Source organism: Coregonus clupeaformis, chromosome 15 (genome assembly GCF_020615455.1).
Source record: "Coregonus clupeaformis isolate EN_2021a chromosome 15, ASM2061545v1, whole genome shotgun sequence".
Classification (NCBI taxonomy): Eukaryota; Metazoa; Chordata; class Actinopteri; order Salmoniformes; family Salmonidae; genus Coregonus; species Coregonus clupeaformis.
Genome location: NC_059206.1, coordinates 48,214,888 through 48,233,027, shown reverse-complemented (window position 1 = coordinate 48,233,027; position 18,140 = coordinate 48,214,888). Strand labels below are relative to the sequence as shown.

At 45.8% G+C, this 18,140-nt stretch overlaps 1 protein-coding gene across 1 annotated transcript in view; it reads right to left on the bottom strand.

Annotated features, from left to right (window-relative positions):
• Nucleotides 1-18,140, bottom strand: part of LOC121583405 (calcium/calmodulin-dependent protein kinase type IV-like) — a 40,033-nt gene that overhangs the window by 20,982 nt on the left and 911 nt on the right. The window lies entirely within an intron of this gene.

The window sequence follows — 18,140 nt, the reverse complement described above, 5'->3', positions numbered from 1 at the left end:
AACGTGAACATAGAAATAACAACCTAGAACTCCACACCCTGACTCAACATACTAGAGTCCCATAAGTCAGGGCGTGAGAGTACCCCCAAAGGTGCGGACTCCGACCGCACAAACCTGACATAACAGGGTAGGGTCTGGACCTCGGCGAGCTGCTTCCCCTCTCCTTCCTCCCACGATGTACCAAGCCATGTCTGGACCCTGGTGTGGGAGACCCATAACCTGGAGAGGGGCTGACGTCTGGGTCTGGACTGGAGCCGCAGACCGGAGCTGGACTGGGCACCGGTGAGCGGTCTGCTCTGGCTCGGACTGGAGCCGCTGACCGGAGCTGGACTGAGCACCGGTGGAGCGGACTGCTCTGGCTCCGGAGTAGAGCCGCTGACCGGAGCTGGACTGGGCACCGGTGGAGCGGACTGCTCTGGCTCCGGAGTGGAGCAGCTGAGCGGAGCTGGACTGGACCCCGGTGGAGCGGACTGTTCTGGCTCCGGAGTGGAGCAGCTGACCGGAGCTGGATCAGGCACCGGTGGAGCGGACTGCTCTGGCTCCGGAGTGGAGCAGCTGACCGGTGCCGGACCAGGGACCGGTGGAGCGGACTGCTCTGGCTCCGGAGTGGAGCAGCTGAGCGGAGCTGGACTGGACCCCGGTGGAGCGGACTGTTCTGGCTCCGGAGTGGAGCAGCTGACCGGAGCTGGATCAGGCACCGGTGGAGCGGACTGCTCTGGCTCCGAGTGGAGCAGCTGACCGGTGCCGGACCAGGGACCGGTGGAGCGGACTGCTCTGGCTCCGGAGTGGAGCAGCTGACCGGTGCCTGATCCAGCTCCGGTCAGCTGCTCCACTCCGGAGCCAGAACAGTCCGCTCCACCGGGGTCCAGTCCAGCTCTGCTCAGCTGCTCCACTCCGGAGCCAGAGCAGTCCGCTCCACCGGTGCCCAGTCCAGCTCCGGTCAGCGGCTCTACTCCGGAGCCAGAGCAGTCCGCTCCACCGGTGCTCAGTCCAGCTCCGGTCAGCGGCTCCAGTCCGGAGCCAGAGCAGACCGCTCCACCGGTGCCCAGTCCAGCTCCGGTCTGCGGCTCCAGTCCAGACCCAGACGTCAGCCCCTCTCCAGGTTATGGGTCTCCCACACCAGGGTCCAGACATGGCTTGGTACATCGTGGGAGGAAGGAGAGGGGAAGCAGCTCGCCGAGGTCCAGACCCTACCCTGTTATGTCAGGTTTGTGCGGTCGGAGTCCGCACCTTTGGGGGGGGTACTCTCACGCCCTGACTTATGGGACTCTAGTATGTTGAGTCAGGGTGTGGAGTTCTAGGTTGTTATTTCTATGTTCACGTTCTAGGTGTTGTATGTCTATGTTTGGCCGAGTGTGATTCCCAATCAGAGACAGCTGTCGCTCGTTGTCTCTGATTGGGGATCATACTTAGGCAATCATTAGTTGTGGGATCTTGTTCCGTGTAGAGGCTTGTATTGTGTTTAGCCTGAGGACTTCACGTTACGTTGTTTTGTTGTTTTTGTTCGTGTGTTTATCTTTATAATAAACATGCATGCATTTCACGCTGCGCCTTGGTCTGACCCGTCCTTCAACGAGCGTGACAATAATACAATTTCCCCCTGGAAACTACACTGACCTCATCCTCTTTAATAAGTAACAGGCAAAATCCAATCACATTTGTAACATCTCCAGCATGAAGTGTGACAAATGTAGGAAAATGTAGGATATCGACAAACTTATTTCAGATAGCAAAGATGCCTGAAGGTTGTCCTCAAAGAGGTATCAGTGCCTGTCACGTGGCTTTACACAACATGGATGGAAATAACAAATGAACTTCAATTTAAAAATAACTGGGTCTTTTTAATCATAGTAATTATAATAACCCTCAAGCTTTTCTAAACCAACAAAACAAGTCATCTGAGTGAAGGCATCTCTTTGCTGTTGCAGCTCAATGCTGCCTGCCTATATATTACACAAGCTGCTTGTTTCAGTTTTATACTCACACAACATTATGTAATCCCAGAAAAGATGCTGTTGGTCCTCGCAGGAGCAAGACGAGCTACAGTACATTCAGCTACATTATGCATTCAGCTGGGGCCCAATAGCTTCACTCTGGACTCTGACTGAGAACGCTCAAAAGGCCAAAGCTTTAAATGTGCCTGATGGTATAACTAGGGCTAGTAGTTATTCCAGACCATGTGAATAGAGCAGGAAAAACTGACAGTTATGACTCTACCTAACTGTGCGTTCCCTTTCAGTCGGTCAACTTGGTACAACATAGCTATGGGGATATGAAATCACGCTCCAAGCCGACCCCAGCGGACAACAAATGAAACGGCCCACGGCAGACCACCCAGAGTTCCAACCCGACAGGAAAACCTGCGGTACCCGGGTATTGTGCAATCTGCTTGCTGCCTAATGACCCTCTCCTGTCCCAGCTGTAAGCACACTGTGGGCTACACTGGGGGCAGCGACATTCAAGCGATAAAACCTCACAAATGTGTGTGGTGATTCCCAATTCGCCGCAGCACAAATACACTGAAAATAATATAAATGCAACATTTTCAAAGATTTTACAGAATTACAGTTCATATAAGGAAAGCAGTCAATTGAAATAAAGTAATTAGGCCCTAATCTATGGATTTCACATGACTGGGAATTCAGATAAGCATCTGAAATGTTCTGCTTCCAGGAATTGTGTACAGATCCTTGAGACATGGGGCCGTGCATTATTATGCTGAAACATGAAGTGATGGCGGCGGACGAAGGGCACGACAATGGGCCTCAGGATCTCACCGCGGTATCTCTGTGCATTCAAATTGCCATCGATAAAATGCAACTGTGTTCGTTGTCCGTAACTTACAGTGAGGGAAAAAAGTATTTGATCCCCTGCTGATTTTGTACGTTTGCCCACTGACAAAGAAATGATCAGTCTATAATTTTAATGGTAGGTTTATTTGAACAGTGAGAGACAGAATAACAACAAAAAAATCCAGAAAAACGCATGTAATTTTTTGAATAAATTGATTTGCATTTTAATGAGGGAAATAAGTATTTGACCCCTCTGCAAAACATGACTTAGTACTTGGTGGCAAAACCCTTGTTGGCAATCACAGAGGTCAGACATTTCTTGTAGTTGGCCATCAGGTTTGCACACATCTCAGGAGGGATTTTGTCCCACTCCTCTTTGCAGATCTTCTCCAAGTCATTAAGGTTTCGAGGCTGACGTTTGGCAACTCGAACCTTCAGCTCCCTCCACAGATTTTCTATGGGATTAAGGTCTGGAGACTGGCTAGGCCACTCCAGGACCTTAATGTACCTCTTCTTGAGCCACTCCTTTGTTGCCTTGGCCGTGTGTTTTGGGTCATTGTCATGCTGGAATACCCATCCACGACCCATTTTCAATGCCCTGGTTGAGGGAAGGAGGTTCTCGCCCAAGATTTGATGGTACATGGCCCCGTCCATCGTCCCTTTGATGCGGTGAAGTTGTCCTGTCCCCTTAGCAGAAAAACACCCCCAAAGCATAATGTTTCCACCTCCATGTTTGACGGTGGGGATGGTGTTCTTGGGGTCATAGGCAGCATTCCTCCTCCTTCAAAAACGGCGAGTTGAGTTGATGCCAAAGAGCTCGATTTTGATCTCATCTGACCACAACACTTTCACCCAGTTCTCCTCTGAATCATTCAGATGTTCATTGGCAAACTTCAGACTGGCCTGTATATGTGCTTTCTTGAGCAGGGGGACCTTGCGGGCGCTGCAGGATTTCAGTCCTTCACGGCGTAGTGTGTTACCAATTGTTTTCTTGGTGACTATGGTCCCAGCTGCCTTGAGATCATTGACAAGATCCTCCTGTGTAGTTCTGGGCTGATTCCTCACCGTTCTCATGATCACTGCAACTCCACGAGGTGAGATCTTGCATGGAGCCCCAGGCCGAGGGAGATTGACAGTTCTTTTGAGTTTCTTCCATTTGCGAATAATCGCACCAACTGTTGTCTCCTTCTCACCAAGCTGCTTGGCGATGGTCTTGTAGCCCATTCCAGCCTTGTGTAGGTCTATAATCTTGTCTCTGACATCCTTAGAGAGCTCTTTGGTCTTGGCCATGGTGGAGAGTTTGGAATATGATTGATTGATTGCTTCTGTGGACAGGTGTCTTTTATACAGGTAACAAGCTGAGATTAGGAGCACTCCCTTTAAGAGTGTGCCCCTAATCTCAGCTCGTTACCTGTATAAAAGACACCTGGGAGCCAGAAATCTTTCTGATTGAGACAGGGTCAAATACTTATTTCCCTCATTAAAATGCAAATCAATTTATAACATTTTTGGATTTTTTTGTTGTTATTCTGTCTCTCACTGTTCAAATAAACCTACCATTAAAATTATAGACTGATCATTTCTTTGTCAGTGGGCAAACGTACAAAATCAGCAGGGGATCAATTACTCTTTTCCCTCACTGTATGCCTGCCCATACCATGACCCCACTGCCACCATGGGGCACTCTGTTCACAACGTTGACATCAGCAAACCGCTTGCCCTTACGACGCTGTCTGCCATCTGCCCGGTACAGTTGAAACCAGGATTCATCTGTGAAGAGCACACTTCTCCAGCATGCCAGTGGCCATCGATGGTGAGCATTTGCCCACTACAGTCAGGTCAAGACCCTGGTGAGGACGACGAGCACGCAGATGAGCTTCCCTGAGACGGTTTCTGACAGTTTGTGCAGAAATTATTTGGTTGTGCACAGTTTCATCAGCTGTCCTGGTGGCTGGTCTCAGACGATCCCGCAGGTAAAGTAGCCAGATGTGGAGGTCCTGGGCTGGTGTGGTTACACGTGGTCTGCGGTTCTGAGGCAGGTTTCACGTGTCGTGGAAATTCTACACAGGGGCACTCGAAGTCAATCTTAAATGAACCATTCTTTATTATCAGCGCGCTGGAGAGTTTCCAACCAACTCAATGCACCAAGTACACATGTCGATCAGGAGCACTTCCGGGGCAGTCCCGTTAGTTATCTTATATACAGACACTTTTATTTGGATGATATAGCTTATTCATCATTCATAATGAATTCATCATTAACGTTTGCTTCCTTCATGTGACCGACCAATACTGGGTCATGCATGTGACAGACCAATACCTCACAAGGCTTCTTCTCTCTAAGTTGAGACCTTGAAACGGAGATATCTTTTGTTCTCAAAACAAGGGTCTGGGCATACTGCCAAATTGCAGATACTGATAGTGAGGATTTGTTCAATCAATCACTTGCATCAACACATACATTGGTTATTAGAAAATCACAAACATAGAACACAGAAATTGGTTAATAGAAAAGCACAAACGTTAAATGTTCCATCACAGACGTACTGCCAAATTCTCTAAAACAACATTGGAGGCGGCTTATGGTAGAGAAATGAACATTAAATTATCTGTCAACAGCCCCGGTGGACATTCCTGCAGTCAGCATGCCAATTGCACGCTCCCTCAAAACTTGAGACATCTGTGGCATTGTGTTGTGTGACAAAATTGCACATTTTAGAGTGGCCTTTTATTGTCCCCAGCACAAGGTTTACCTGTGTAATGATCATGCTGTTTAATCAGCTTCTTGATATGCCACACCTGTCAGGTGGATGGTTTATCTTGGCAAAGGAGAAATGCTCACTAACAGGGATATAAACAAGTTTGTGCACAAAATCTGAGAGAAATAAGCTTTTTGTGTGTATGGACAATTTCTAGGATCTTTTATTTCAGCTCATGAAACATGGGACTAACACTTTATATGTTGCATTTATATTTTTGTTCAGTCTACAGTATCTCTTACAGGCAACGCTTTAATTGAGTGGGCGCGTACACTGTTAGGTAATTCCTTCCTTTTGCATATGCCAAAATAAATAGCCTTCACAATCCTGCGGGAGAGACGCTGCTTAGAAAGCACTCTACCACAAGCAGGATTAGCAAAAGGCAGGAATAGCTGCCATATACACTTTCAGGGTGTAGAATGAATGGCCCTGCTCGAAAAAGCCCATGTAGGAACATTAAAATGTCGACCAGAGAGCTCTGAAAAGGAACAATACCTTTATTTTGGAACCAAAGCTCAAACGCCCGCCACTTACAATACATGGCCAAAAGTCGAACATCTCATTCCAAGTTGCATTAATATGGAGTTGGTCCCCCCTTTGCTGCTATAACAGCCTCCACTCTTCTGGGAAGGCTTTCCACTAGATGTGGGAACATTGCTGCGGGGACTTGCTTCCATTCAGCCACAAAAGCATTTGTGAGGTCAGGCACTGATGTTGGGCGATTAGGCCTGGCTCGCAGTCAGCGTTCCAATTAATCCCAAAGGTGTTCGATGGGGTTGAGGTCAGGGTTATGTGCAGACCAGTCAAGTTCTTCCACATCGATCTCGACAAACCATTCCTGTATGGACCTCGCTTTGTGCATGGGGGCATTGACATGTTGAACCAGGAAAGGGCCTTCCCCACAAAGTTGGAAGCACAGAATCGTCTAGAATGTCATTGTATGCTGTAGCGTTAAGAATTCCCTTAAATTAAACTAAGGGGCCTAGCCCGAACCATGAAAAACAGCCCCAGACAATTATTCCTCCTCCACAAAACTTTAAAGTTGGAACTATGCATTCGGGCAGGTAGCGTTCTCCTGGCAGCCACCAAACCTAGATTCGTCCGTCGGACTGCCAGATGGTGAAGTGTGATTCATCACTCCAGAGAACGCGTTTCCAAGTGCCAGCCGACTCTTGGCATTGTGCATGGTGTGCGGCTGCTTGTTCATGGAAACCCATTTCATGAAGCTCCCGACGAACAGTTCTTGTGCTGACGTTGCTTCCAGAGGCAGTTTAGAACTCAGCATTGAGTGTTGCAACCGAGGACAGACAATTTTAGGCGCTATGCGCTTTACCACTTGGCAGTCCCGTTCTGTGAGCTTGTGTGGCCTACCACTTTGCGGCTAAGACGATGTTGCTCCTATACGTTTCCACTTCACAACAACAGCACTTATAGTTGTCTGGGGCAGCTCTAGCATGGCCGAAATTTGACGAACTGACTTGTTGGAAAGGTGGCATCCTATGACGGTGCCACGTTGAAAGTCACTGAGCTCTTCAGTATGGGCCATTCTACTGCCAATGTTTGTCTTTGGAGATTGCATGACCGTGTGCTTGATTTAATACACCTGTCAGCAACGGGTGTGGCCATGTAGTGTATATCTATACAACCCTTGCATAGTATAGTAGCAATAACGTTTAGAGGTAAACTCCTTGCCATCAGATTGAACCTTTCATGGGCCAAGCCCACAGATTACAAATCTAAGGCCGCGGATGCCAGACCTGCCCGTGTGCCTGGGACAATAGGTCCCTGCGCAACGGGAGTTACCACGGGTCCCTTCCTAAAAGGCAAATGATCTCTGCGAACCAAAGTTGTTTGGGCCAACAGGGAGCCACAATGATCAATGACAAGCCCTCCAGACGCACCCTCTCCAGCGTGGGCTGAATCAGGTCCAGAGGGGGAAGAGCGTAAAGGAAGGTCCAAGGCCACTGGTGCGCAAGATTATCCGTTCCCAACGGAGTACTCAGGTCCCTTATCGAGGAAAACAGCCAACATTGTGTGTTTTCTCACGATGTGTAAAGATCTACGTCGGCCTGCCGAACATTTCCCATATCAGGGAGACCCCTGAGAACGCAAAGCCAGAAACATGCCTCCCTCTGCAGGGACAAAAACGCATGATTCTCGATTGAGTCTAACTCGAGACCCAGAAACAGAATGCGCCGAGATGGAGTCAAACAGCTCTTCTCTCGATTCACTATGAAACCCAGAGACTGAACATGGGAAACCAGAATGGATGTGTTTAACACCACCTGATCCCTTTACTCTGCTACCACCAGCCAAACATCCAGGTAGTCCAACATTCTGAGCCCCAGACACTGCATAGGTGCCAAACCTGCCTCCACAACTCTGGTGAAAGTGCGAGGCGAGAGCAAAAGCTCGATGTACCAGAAACTCGTAGGCTACAGCCTTGAAATGGAACCTCAGGAATTCCTGTGAGGGGGATATACAGTGGGGGAAAAAAGTATTTAATCAGCCACCAATTGTGCAAGTTCTCCCACTTAAAAAGATGACAGAGGCCTGTAATTTTCATCATAGGTACACGTCAACTATGACAGACAAAATGAGGAAAAAAAATCCTGAAAATCACATTGTAGGATTTGTAATGAATTTATTTGCAAATTATGGTGGAAAATAAGTATTTGGTCAATAACAAAAGTTTCTCAATACTTTGTTATATACCCTTTGTTGGCAATGACACAGGTCAAACGTTTTCTGTAAGTCTTCACAAGGTTTCCAAACACTGTTGCTGGTATTTTGGCCCATTCCTCCATGCAGATCTCCTCTAGAGCAGTGATGTTTTTGGGCTGTCGCTGGGCAACACGGACTTTCAACTCCCTCCAAAGATTTTCTATGGGGTTGAGATCTGGAGACTGGCTAGGCCACTCCAGGACCTTGAAATGCTTCTTACGAAGCCACTCCTTCGTTGCCCGGGCAGTGTGTTTGGGATCATTGTCATGCTGAAAGACCCAGCCACGTTTCATCTTCAATGCCCTTGCTGATGGAAGGAGGTTTTCACTCAAAATCTCACGATACATGGCCCCATTCATTCTTTCCTTTACACGGATCAGTCGTCCTGGTCCCTTTGCAGAAAAACACCCCCAAAGCATGATGTTTCCACCCCCATGCTTCACAGTAGGTATGGTGTTCTTTGGATGCAACTCAGCATTCTTTGTCCTCCAAACACGACAAGTTGAGTTTTTACCAAAAAGTTCTATTTTGGTTTCATCTGACCATATGACATTCTCCCAATCCTCTTCTGGATCATCCAAATGCACTCTAGCAAACTTCAGACGGGCCTGGACATGTACTGGCTTAAGCAGGGGGACACGTCTGGCACTGCAGGATTTGAGTCCCTGGCGGCGTAGTGTGTTACTGATGGTAGGCTTTGTTACTTTGGTCCCAGCTCTCTGCAGGTCATTCACTAGGTCCCCCCCGTGTGGTTCTGGGATTTTTGCTCACCGTTCTTGTGATCATTTTGACCCCACGGGGTGAGATCTTGCGTGGAGCCCCAGATCGAGGGAGATTATCAGTGGTCTTGTATGTCTTCCATTTCCTAATAATTGCTCCCACAGTTGATTTCTTAAAACCAAGCTGCTTACCTATTGCAGATTCAGTCTTCCCAGCCTGGTGCAGGTCTACAATTTTGTTTCTGGTGTCCTTTGACAGCTCTTTGGTCTTGGCCATAGTGGAGTTTGGAGTGTGACTGTTTGAGGTTGTGGACAGGTGTCTTTTATACTGATAACAAGTTCAAACAGGTGCCATTAATACAGGTAACGAGTGGAGGACAGAGGAGCCTCTTAAAGAAGAAGTTACAGGTCTGTGAGAGCCAGAAATCTTGCTTGTTTGTAGGTGACCAAATACTTATTTTCCACCATAATTTGCAAATAAATTCATTAAAAATCCTACAATGTGATTTTCTGGAAAAGAAATTCTCAATTTGTCTGTCATAGTTGACGTGTACCTATGATGAAAATTACAGGCCTCTCTCATCTTTTTAAGTGGGAGAACTTGCACAATTGGTGGCTGACTAAATACTTTTTCCCCCCACTGTATGTCCACATGAAAGTACACGTCTTTCAAGTCAATGGAGGTAAACCAATCGCCCGGGCGCACTGACTGTAACAACCGGCTGTTCGTGAGCATTCTGAATTTGTAGACCCTAAAGTTCTTGTTTAGGGCACACAGGTCTAAAGTGGGACACAATGTCCTGCCCCTTCTGGGAACCAGGAAATACAGTCTGTACCAGCTGTCCTGGGCCTCTGACATAGGAACCACTCTGACACAAATGTGGGGGACGCACAACGAATTGTAGCCTGTACCCCGGGTAGAAACAACTTGTTTAAGTGCCAATGTTTTCCTGAAGCCCAGTCCACTCTGGGTTCGGGGGCTACCAATGACGTAACCCGATTGACCGTGCCACGTGGGGTAGGTACTGTTGTCACAGCGAACATCTGGGGAGGGGGGCAAGGGAGGACCACAGTCCGTGCCACCTCCCCTCTCATTGTGCAAGGTGCGCGGGGACAGCTCATCTTGGAGTTCATATGAACCACAGAGACTTTGTGTGGGATAATAGCATGATTGCCAATCGCCTACTGAGTCCATAACCTGTATCACTAAGCATCTCATAGGGACCAGAATTGAAGGAATTAATCCGTGCCTTGGGTTTATCGCCGGTGTAAGGCGGGCGGGGCTTCCTGTGAGTCAGGGTGTTCATTGGCCTTGTCAGGCATGATTCTAATGTTCTTCAGTAGAGGGCGCTAGCGCATGAACTCCCCATAGCTGTGTTGTACCAAGCTGACTGACTGAAACGGAACTTGGGGACCTAGGTAAGTAACTATGGCACAGAATTTTTCCTGGTCAGGTCACGTGATCAGGAAAGACTCCAGGCTTTGATGGTATAACTGCTATACCCAAAGCCAGGGCTGAGAGATACTTTGCAACTTGTCAAGCTTGCAGGCATATAGTTGGCCTGATCATAAACTAGACATTAACATATTGGCCTCACCTTACAAAGTTTAAGACCCCTTATAGGTATGCACATGTTTGGTACTGTACATTCCTGTGGAGTAAGCCCCCCTGAGCAGGGCCGGCGCTATGGGCGGGCCTTAGGAGGCCTGGCCCACCCTACCGTACCTCCTTGCCTGTCCAAATAAAATATTGAAATATTGATCATTTATTTGACCGAGACGTGCATCGACAGAAAGATGCATCAATCTCAGATAAAGCATCCGAGCGAGCAAAATAGCTCCCCTCTGTCTCAGTATGTGTAGACCATGTATCTGATGCTGTCTGGACAAAAAAAGTATGGAATGTCAGACTATTTCTGGCCAGACAGCATCAGATACATGGGCTACATATAGTAAGACAGAGGGGCGCTGTTTCGCCCGCTCGGATGCTTTCTTCGGTGAGATAGTTTCAGCAGAGAGGAAGAGGCTCACTCTCGCCAAAATCTGTCCAGAATAAACACAATACGATTCTATGGGTTTAAAATGAAGACGTAAACTTGTCGCCTGCCTTCCCACCTTTGGGACAACGACTCCCATTGTTAGAGCGGAGACATGAGCATCTCATCATTATATACAGATCTCTGGTTTCAGCCACTTGCGAATTGGAAAGGAAAGTGGCGGGTGCACAGCGCACTGTTTGGATGCTGGCTTCCCCCTAAGTAAATTGATGTTTTGCCAAAAGTATCTAATTACTCCTGTCTAAATAAAATCATGGATTGTTTCAAATCACAAGTGTGTAGCCTTATGCCTATTTGGGAAGCCAACAATTTGAGCAGTGTGCGTGGCAATAGGCCTAGCTGATTATTGAGTTGTGGCTATCAGTGAAAAGCATCTAAGATGATGTGTCTTGAGTATCATTTAAAATGTTGAGACAAGAAGAAGGGGTGTGTGGTGAAGATATGGGCGTCTCTCTCCAGAATGCACTCTGCTCTCCAGAATGCACTCAGCTGTCTCGCATTCATTGTTTCATTGTGTGAATTGTTTGCCCTTTGATTGTTTATTTTTTTATAAATTCCCCATTACATATGTCACCAGTAGGCCTAGTAAATGTACCGTTAAACCCCGTCATTTGGTTAGATACATTTCTGTTAATGCATGTATTAATTACAGTAATTTATCGTTCTCATTCTCGCAGTGGAAACGTTGTTTGCAGAGTTCACAACCTGCTACACTTGTGAGAAACAAGTTTGGGTTTATTAACCATAATGGTTTGGAGTGCTCCATGTGAACAATGAGCATGTGTCTGCTTACTCTGTCCTGATAATGTTGAGGGCGCCCGCGCGCCAGAGCACGCATAGAAATTGCCTACCTGACCTGCTGCACGCAAATGTAGGAAAGTGACCATTTAATTCACCACGTCCACCACTAATAAGCTGAGTTTCTCAGTACATTTTTCTTCACCTCAGACAGTAAACCAACAAAGTCTTTTTTTTTTTTTTTCATCCATTGTGACTGATAATAGTTCCTCACAGTATTTGAAAAATCTTTCCAACACTCTCCCTGCCTCGATAATCACCAAGCCTCGGTGTGAAAGAGCAAAATATCCTTATCTGATGGTCTCATATATCCAGTGGAAACGTCATAAAAAACTGCTGTCTGTCCCGAGCTCACTGGGGTGGATAACTCTGAGGGCCCGGAATAGGCTAGGTGATACAAAGCTGCAAGTTCGCTAGGGACAGCTTCAGACCGCACCCATTTGATTGATTTGATACAATGTTGCACTTCACTAGAGATAGCTCAAGTCAAGACAGATAAAAAAAAAGGGAGGCAGAGAGGCGGAGTAGATAGATGAATGCAATTAAAATAACCTGAATTTTCATCAGGATATTTTATTCTGTTTTTATTTGTTGGCTTTAGGCCTATATATTTTATTTAGTTGACGATGGAAGTTATAGGCCTACTGCTCCATTGGCCTATAGGCTATCTCTGAGTTCCATTAGCTAATTTATTTAGCCGCCAATGGATCACGGTGTATCAACGTGTCCATATGGCAGAGGCTGGTGCTCTCGCATTAGTTGCATTTTTACTTTTAGATTTTTTTATTTTAATTCAGATGTTTATGATTAACTTTGTGACAATGATTTTGAGAAACAAAAACCGTATTATTTAAATTAAACTGTTCCATGAAAATGCGCATAGGCCTGTAAAAATAATCATAACTGGCACTCAGATCGGTTAATGAATTCTACATGCTTGCACACATAGGAGGTCCTGTGAAAAATACCCCCTATGGAACGCAAATGCCCGTTCAACTGATTCCTTCTGGCACCGGCACTGCCCCTGAGCCAACAGATATGGATAGCCTATGTTCAGCCCTAAGTATAATACAATATCCCCTATTTTCTCTCACCTAAATCAATTACCAACTTTAATTAATTCAAACTCAACAGGCCACCATCTCCCTGCTCACGACCAACAGCAGAAGGCTTCATCCCATTTCAACAGCATGGGCAGAAGCAGGTCCATTATGGGACTTCTGTAGATGGCTCTAATTTCCCCTGATTCTATGCATTAGATTCCCTCTCTCTCCATTCCATATCCCTGATTAGGGCTCAGTGGCAGATCCTTGAGTGCAACTGTTGTCCCGGTGCTATCAGACTGCCTTGTATAATATAATTAACTATGAATATGGAGTAGGGCTCTTCTCATGTGATTGTGGCGGCAGAGACAGAGCCATATAAAGCAGTGCCAGTGCATGATCAATACTGCACCTTTAACACTGTAGCCTATTGTGTGACTTTCCTTGTCTATCAGTGTAACTTGTCATGTTTTGTGTTTTTTGTGGACCCCAGGAGGAAGAGTAGCTGCTGGTCCTGTAAAAGCTAATGGGGATCCAAATAAACAAGTAAACAAATATACACCTCAGTCAGGTGCTCAGAAGGTAAGGGGTAAAGGAAATAAATAAGAACAACACATGCACCAGTCCATAGACTATCAATATCATGTTGTCACCAGACCACCAACTGAATTTGTTACAATCTGCTATGAAATCATTAACATGTACTGCTGCTTATTTCTTATTTGTATATCTTGTGTGTTTTTGTTCTACCTTGTTAAGTTTAGTATTCAATTGTTATTGATTACTGCATTGTTGGGGTTAGAGCTTGCAAGAAAGGAATTTCACTATACTTGTGCATGTGACATTAAAACTTAAAACTTGCTCCTGGTGTCTCACAATGTCATTGCCTGGAGAATTCTTTGTATCTATTTTTCATGCTTTGGAAGTGTTTACAGTTGTACAGAAAAGTGCTATGAGGATAAACATGAACAAACAGAGTTGTATTTTTCCCAATGGACCATGGTCATAAAAGGACAATTACCTGGTATGACAGCCTGGTCTCAGAGCTTTTCATATTATTCTGTATGTAAATCCAAGACACTGCATTTAGTATGATATGTTACATTTGGTATGGTTAAATAAGAGAGATGGTTACTTAAGGCAAAAACTAAAGGTGAACGTCTAGCAACCCAAAGGTTGTGAGTTCAAATCTCATCACAGACAACTTTAGCTAATTAGCAACTTTTCAACTACTTACATTTACGTCATTTAGCAGACGCTCTTATCCAGAGCGACTTACAGTTAGTGAATACATATTTTTTTATACTGGCCCCCCGTGGGAATCGAACCCACAACCCTGGCGTTGCAAACGCCATGCTCTATCAACTGAGCTACATCCCTGCCGGCCATTCCCTCCCCTACCCTGGACCAATTGTGCGCCGCCCATGAGTCTCCCGGTCGCGGCCGGCTGCGACAGAGCCTGGATTCGAACCAGGATCTCTAGTGGCACAGTTAGCACTGCGATGCAGTGCCTTAGACCACTGCGCCACTACTTTGCACCTACAGTGAGGGAAAAAAGTATTTGATCCCCTGCTGATTTTGTACGTTTGCCCACTGACAAAGACATGATCAGTCTGTAATTTTAATGGTAGGTTTATTTGAACAGTGAGAGACAGAATAACAACAAGAAAATCCAGAAAAACGCATGTCAAAAATGTTATAAATTAATTTTCATTTTAATGAGGGAAATAAGTATTTGACCCATCTGCAAAACATGACTTAGTACTTGGTGGCAAAACCCTTGTTGGCAATCACAGAGGTCAGACATTTCTTGTAGTTGGCCACCAGGTTTGCACACATCTCAGGAGGGATTTTGTCCCATTATTCTTTGCAGATCTTCTCCAAGTCATTAAGGTTTCGAGGCTGACGTTTGGCAACTCGAACCTTCAGCTCCCTCCACAGATTTTCTATGGGATTAAGGTCTGGAGACTGGCTAGGCCACTCCAGAACCTTAATGTGCTTCTTCTTGAGCCACTCCTTTGTTGCTTTGGCCGTGTGTTTTGGGTCATTGTCATGCTGAAATACCCATCCAGGACCAATTTTCAATGCCCTGGCTGAGGGAAGGAGGTTCTCACCCAAGATTTGACGGTACATGGCCCCGTCCATCGTCCCTTTGATGCGGTGAAGTTGTCCTGTCCCCTTAGCAGAAAAACACCCCCAAAGCATAATGTTTCCACCTCCATGTTTGACGGTGGGGATGGTGTTCTTGGGGTCATAGGCAGCATTCCCCCTCCTCCAAACACGGCGAGTTGAGTTGATGCCAAAGAGCTCGATTTTGGTCTCATCTGACCACAACACTTTCACCCAGTTCTCCTCTGAATCATTCAGATTTTCATTGGCAAACTTCAGACGGGCCTGTACATGTGCTTTCTTGAGCAGGGGGACCTTGCGGGCGCTGCAGGATTTCAGTCCTTCACGGCGTAGTGTGTTATCAGTTGTTTTCTTGGTGACTATGGTCCCAGCTGCCTTGAGATCATTGACAAGATCCTCCCGTGTAGTTCTAGGCTGATTCCTCACCGTTCTCATGATCATTGCAATTCCACGAGGTGAGATCTTGCATGGAGCCCCAGGCTGAGGGAGATTGACAGTTCTTTTGTATTTCTTCCATTTGCGAATAATCGCGCCAACTGTTGTCACCTTCTCACCAAGCTGCTTGGCGATGGTCTTGTAGCCCATTCCAGCCTTGTGTAGGTCTAAAATCTTGTCCCTGACGTCTTTGGAGAGCTCTTTGGTCTTGGCCATGGTGGAGAGTTTGGAATCTGATTGATTGATTGCTTCTGTGGACAGGTGTCTTTCATACAGGTAACAAACTGAGATTAGGAGCACTCCCTTTAAGAGTGTGCTTCTAATCTCAGCTCGTCACCTGTATAAAAGACACCTGGGAGCCAGAAATCTTTCTGATTGAAAGGGGGTCAAATGCTTATTTCCCTCATTAAAATGCAAATCAATATATAACATTTTTGACATGCGTTTTTCTGGATTTTTTTGTTGTTATTCTGTTTCTCACTGTTCAAATAAACCTACCATTAAAAATTATAGACTGATAATTTCTTTGTCAGTGGGCAAACGTACAAAATCAGCAGGGAATCAAATACTTTTTTCCCTCACTGTACTTAGCATGTTACCTAACCCTCCCCCTAACCCTAACCTTAACCCTTTTAACTAACCTTTCACCTAACCCTAACCTTAACCTGTCACGAATTCAGCCGAGGCTGCCCCTCCTCCTTGCTCAGGCAGGTTTCGGCGTTCGTCATCACCGGCTTAGTAGCCACTACCGCTCCATTTATCATCCCTCCATTTGTCTTGTCTTGTCTTGTCTTGTCAATCACACACACCTGGTACTCATTCCCTCATTAGTCTGTGTATAAGTGTTCCCTCTGCCCCCTTGTCCTTTGTGAGTGATTGTTCATTGTGAGAGTGAGTAGCTCGGTTGTATGTATGTAGCCAAGGTTGATTTTTTCCCTTGTACTAGTTTCGTTTTGACGCTTGCTGCGCTTTATTCATGTGCACTGAATAAACTCTGGATTTCGGTGTTTTACCTCCTGCGCCTGACTCCGTCATTCACACCTCATCACATAACCTTTTAACCTAATTCCTAAACTTAAGTCTAACCATAGCTAGAATTCGTAACATATCATACGTTTGCTAATTCGTAACATATCATACCTTTTTGCAAATTGGTAACATATAACACGTTATGCGAATTTATATCATATTGTACATTTTACAAATTCGTAACATATAATACGAATTGTCATTTGTAACATACAGTGCATTCGGAAAGTATTCAGACCCCTTGACTTTTCCCACATTTTGTTACATTACAACCTTATTCTACAATGGATTAAATAAATAAAAATCCTCATCAATCAACACACAATACCCCATAATGACAATGCAAAAATGAATTTTTGCTAATCTATTAAAAATAAACAACAGAAATACCTTACTTAAATAAGTATTCAGAAATTTTGCAATGAGACTCAAATTTGAGCTCAGCTGCATCCTGTTTCCATTGATCATCCTTGAGATGTTTCTACAACTTGATTGGAGTCCACCTCTGGTAAATCCAATTAATTGGACATCATTTGGAAAGGCACACACCTGTCTATATAAGGTCCCACAGTTGACAGTGCATGTCAGAGCAAAAACCAAGCCGTGAGGTCGAAGGAATTGTCCGTAGAGCTCCGAGACAGGATTGTGTCAAGGCACAGATCTGGGGAAGGGTACTAAAAAAATTCAGCAGCATTGAAGGTCCCCAAGAACACAGTGGCCTCCATCATTCTTAAATTGAATAATTTTTGAACAACCAAGACTCTTCCTAGAGCTGGCCGCCGGCCAAACTGAGCAATCGGGGGAGAAGGGCCTTGGTCAGGGAGGTGACCAAGAAACCGATGGTCACTCTGACAAAGCTCCAGAGTACCTCTGTGGAGATGGGAGAACCTTCCAGAAGGACAACCATCTCTGCAGTACTCCACCAATCAGGCCTTTATGGTAGAGTGGCCAGACGGACGCCACTCCTCAGTAAAGGGCACATGACAGCCCACTTGGAGTTTGCCAAAAGGCACCTAAATACTCTCAGACCATGAGAAACAAGATTCTCTGGTCTGATGAAACCAAGATTGAACTCTTTGGCCTGAATGCCAAGCATCACGTCTGGAGGAAACCTGGCACCATCCCTGCAGTGAAGCATGGTGGTGGCAGCATCATGCTGTGGGGATGTTTTTCAGCAGCAGGGACTGGGAGACTAGTCAGGATCGAGGTAAAGATGAACGGAGCAAAGTACAGAGAGATCCTTGATGAAAACCTGCTCCAGAGTGCTCAGGACCTCAGACTGGGGCGAAGGTTCACCTTCCTACAGGACAACGACCCTAAGCACACAGCCAAGACAACGCAGGAGTGGCTTTGGGACAAGTCTCTGAATGTCTTTGAGTGGCCCAGCCTGAGCCCGGACTTGAACCCGATCTAACATCTCTGTTAATCAATTTTAGAATAAGGCTGTAACATCACAAAATGTGGAAAAAGTCAAGGGGTCTGAATAGTTTCCCGAATGCACTGTATCAAACAAAATGGGTGATGGAAATTCACAAATGAATACATACCATACAAAGCGTAACATATCATACTAAATGGAACATATTGGATTTACGTACAGAATAATACCAAATGCTCTGAGACCAGGTTGGGTATGAAGATGGAAATGGACAGT